The sequence below is a fragment of the Lygodium microphyllum genome, chromosome 11 (assembly GCF_053477565.2).
Source record: "Lygodium microphyllum isolate KBCC chromosome 11, Lygodium_microphyllum_v1.1.10, whole genome shotgun sequence".
Classification (NCBI taxonomy): Eukaryota; Viridiplantae; Streptophyta; class Polypodiopsida; order Schizaeales; family Lygodiaceae; genus Lygodium; species Lygodium microphyllum.
This window is the reverse complement of record NC_141145.1, coordinates 147,763,702-147,768,287: the sequence shown is the minus strand read 5'-3', so window position 1 is coordinate 147,768,287 and position 4,586 is coordinate 147,763,702. Positions and strand designations below refer to the sequence as shown.

Here is a 4,586-nt window from a genome sequence, read left to right as displayed (position 1 = left end):
CCAAGTCTTGTTTTTCCTTAGTGCATCCATCTCTTCATCCATTTCTTGTCTCCACTCTTTGCTCTCTACTACTTCTTCATCCATCTCTTCATCCATTGCTTGTCTCCACTCTTTGCTCTTTACTGCTTCTTCAAAGCAAGTAGGCTCCGATGTTGTACATAAGAAACCATGTATGTATAATGCATCTTCATGAACCCATTATAAGTCAATCTATCAATTGGATACCTTACCCTTTCTGACCTTCTCAATTGAGGTGCACTACTGTGTGTCTCATCTAATCTAGCATGTGGTGGCACATACTTTCCTGCATTTCTAGTGCTAGGTGTTTTAACATGCGGAACGCCATACTCGTCATCTATAGATTCATCTTCTGAACTTTTAGCCATAGGTCTCTTTCCTTTTGCAACTTCTGTACTCCTTTGCGCATTTCTCAATCTATCACTCCATGGACTGTAGCTACCACTGCTTTCCACATTCTCTTGAGGTCTCGAAGCATCTTCCACATGCTTATTTTCAGCCTTGTTGTTTGCTGAAAATTTCCTTCCATAGGCATCATCATCATTGCTTTCATGGGAATCAACATCCACTGCACCACTGCAATTTTGGGCTTGTACCATGATTCATATTCACTAAATCTGACATCCCTGCTTATGTATACTTCCTTACTCACTAGATCATAGCATTTGTATCCCTTCTTCTCATCAGGATATCCAAGGAAAATGCATTTTGAAGCCTTAGGTTCCATCTTCTTTCTCAAATCATCCGAAACATGAACATAACAAACACATCCAAAGACTCTAAGGTATGCAACAGTGGGTGTCCTGCCATACATTCTCTCATATGGTGACATATTATGAGTCAAGGCTGTAGGTGTTCTATTCATAATGTGAACTGCAGTATGCATTGCTTCTGCCCAATATGACAATGGCATGTTCATTTGGTTCATCATTGCCCTTGCAACCTCTGCAATAATCTGATTCTTCCTTTCAGCCACACCATTTTGCTAAGGCGTGTATCTGCATGTCAATTGCCTTTTGATACCATGATCTCTCAAGAAGTCATAAAAATCATATGACATGTACTCTCCACCATTATCTGACCTCAAACATTTTATGTAGCATCCAAACTGCTTTTCAGCCCCATAGATTTAAATTCCAAGAACTTTTCAAATGCTTCACTTTTATGCTACATAAGGTACACCCAAGTCATTCTGCTAAAATCATCAATGAAAGCGATATAGAATCTACATTTTCCGCTCATGGAAACATTTTGACATGGGCCCCAAATACCGGAGTGTATTATTTCCAAAGGATAGCTGCTTATTCTCCCCCACTTTGGAAATGGCAATCTGGACTGCTTGCCAAATTGACAAGCCTCACATACATGATCAAATTTCACATATCCAAAATGCGGTAGACCACGCACTATCCGTTTCGATTGCATTTGCTTCAATATTTGAAAATTAACATGACCAATCTGTCTATGCCATAATTCCACATCCTTATCTTGCCCATGTCCTCTCTCAATATACATAGAGTTTTGAATCACTGGAGTACCTGCATCCAAAGCAAACAATCTCTCTTTCTTTCTACCATGAGCAATCACCCTGCCAGTTCTCCCATTATGGAACTCTTCAATGAAACATCCAAACTTATTGAATCTCACCAACTGATGCTAAGTTCTTAGTTATTGTGGGTACATAAAGTACATCACCAAGCTTGTTCTCAATCCCATCTTTAGTAACAAGTGGCACACTACCAATATGAGTAATTTTGTATAAAGTGTCATCACCCGTGGCAACATATTCTTAATTCTGCATTTGCTCCTTGCTATCAAACCACTCAGCATGATGAGTCATGTGGTTTGTAGCTATTGAATCCAAAAACCAGTCATTCTCACGAAGAGGGTGAGTCATGCTCCCAAGCACATGCTCCATAGCAAATAGGTGACCTCTAGGCGATCCACCTCTAGGTCCATAACATGTACCACCATAAATGCCTGCATAGTGGCCATATTGGGTCCTTCCACGACCCCTAGACATGGCATTCTATTTCTGATAACAATCCCTCTCAAAGTGACCAAACTGCCTACAATAATGACAAGTGCCATCTCTTTGTGAAGAAGGACTAGACCGTCCTCTACCTCTAGTGAAAGATCTCCCCCTGCCTCTATGCATGAAGTCACCACGACCAAAGTTACCTCTTCCACGAGCAAAACCATAATTACTATGACCAAGTGAAGAGCCTCTAGCTCTAGATGAGATGCCACGACCTCTCTAGTGATAGAAAACACTGTCTCCACCTGCATTTTTACCACTGCTAGATGCATTCAATTCCAACTTGATTTCTTCTGTAAGTAGCAATCCAATAAGCTCCTCAAAGTCAGGCATAGAGTCTCCTCTAACGGAAATAGAGGTATCCAAAGATTTGAAAGCTGGTCCAAGTCCATTTAGTGTCACTGACACTAAATCATCATCATCAATAGGTGCATTAATGGATGCAAGGTCTTCTGGAATTCGCTTGATTTTTGCCACATAGTCACTGATACTGCGATTGCCTCTCCATGCACTATGTAATCTCTGCTTGAGTTGTATCTTACGAGCCTCTGTACATGTTCCATATATTTTTTCTATGATTTTCCATACCTCCTTACAAGTACTTGCCTTTTTGATATGAGGAATCAATGTTTCTGAAATACATATGGAGATCCAATGCAAAACCTTCCTGTTCTTCCCTGCCCAATCCTTGTACGCTTTCTTTTGCTCTTCAGTTGGATGTTCAGGAACTTTTGGACATTCATCATCACCTGTTATGAGGTCCCATAGATCTCTACCCATCAAAAAATTCTCCATCCTGTAAGACCAAACACTATAGTTGTCTTTGGTCAATTTGTCTCCCACAATCTGAGTGATCTGTGCCGTGTCAAACATTATGATTGCTGCAAATTCAGAAGAAAACAACAATACAACTTGTCCAGAAATGGTATTCAGCAGTATGCCCCAATGACTATAGTCTAAGAGACTAAATCCTATGATGGAAGCGTGTCACACACTTCTCACACTTTTGCAAGCACAACGCATGTAGTATACATGCCCACAAATGTAGCACCTAGCACATCAGATGCTGTCTATTGTACTGAATTGTACCCCTGCAGTAACCACTCAACTTAGAGCAGCATGCTAGTAAAACCGAGTTCCAAAGTAGCTGTTCCACTGCATTCCACAAGAACTCCAACTTCCAATCTTTCAATCATCTTTGATAAGGTTGCTAGGCTTGCTAAAGACATACTTTGGCAGGTCATATTTGCATCATAACATGTTGACAAATCCTCTGACGTGACAATGATGCCTGCACTATCTACAATAGCCAGTGCAAGGCTCAATTCTACTTCTGCTGCAGCATGGAGAGCATCCCAAATTTCTTTCTTCCCTCCATAGTGAGGAGCAGTGTCCCAGAACTCATCCCGCATTTGCATCAATTGTGCTCGAGTGATTGGCTCAGTATGCTTCTAGGGATTTGGCTTTTTTTTAGCTTTTTCCCATGACCTTCAACAGACTTCTTGTCGGGGATGAGCCGACGCATCCCATTGCTAGTGCGCAGGTCTGACGGGAGCTCGCGTGGCTGGTCCTTTTTCTGTCACATGCCGAGCTATGAAATGGTGAAGCGTATTCAGCAGCAATCTAATCTCTCGCTCAACCTGTGGAAAAGGCCTATGGTGCGTGCGAGAGTTTACTTCTTGCTCTTAATCTGCAGAAGCATTTGAGAGGAAGGCAGATGAGAGACGGTTCCATTCGGGACGTGATCGATCTATTCTCTGACTTTTTGCTGGGGCCTCCACCTCCTACTTTTCTTCAACTTCTTCTTCTTCCTTTCTTTCTTTCTAGCTTCTTATTTGCTATTGCTAGAGATCAATCCACAGTGGAGTAAAACGTCAACCACAGCCCCCTGTTTAACTGAGGAGGCATCCTTATGGAGTATGCGAAGAAGGTGGCTCTACTACTAAGGACGAGACCCCATTTACCAGGCTTTTCTTGGACGGTAACTTCCTCACGGGGTCCTTGCCTCTGCCTTTCCTCGCTGTTGCCCACCTCTCTGGCAGCCTCCTTCTTCACAGAGTATGCGGAAGCAAATCGTTACCAAATCCAGGAGGTCATTGGCAAAGGAAGCTATGGCCTAGTGTGCTCAGCCATTGATACATATACAGGACAGAAGGTAGCAATCAAAAAGATCAATGACATATTCCATCATGGTATCAGCCCTGTCTCGAAGGGGAATAGATCACCTCTGGTATTCCTATTATTCATCGGCTCTTGGAATAGAATGGAGAGAACATGTCATTCGACGCCTGCGGTATCCATGAGAATTGGTGCTTGTATGTCCTGGATGAAGCGTGCCTTAAAGCAATAGTATCAGTTGCTTACCTTCTGTCAAATCTGATGTCTACAACTTCACCTTTAGGTGCAAACATAGAGCTGGATGCTTTAACACTCTCAACAGTGCACATTGTCTCTCCCAGTTGATACTTTGCTCCCACCTCAGGAAGCTCAACATAGACAACATCACCTAACTCTTCCACAACAAGGAAGT

The 4,586-nt window shown here is 42.3% G+C and overlaps 1 pseudogene; it reads right to left on the bottom strand.

Moving 5' to 3' along the window:
* Positions 1 to 765: 765 nt before the first annotated feature.
* Positions 766 to 3,581, bottom strand: LOC148029498 (uncharacterized; annotated as a pseudogene).
* Positions 3,582 to 4,586: the final 1,005 nt, after the last annotated feature.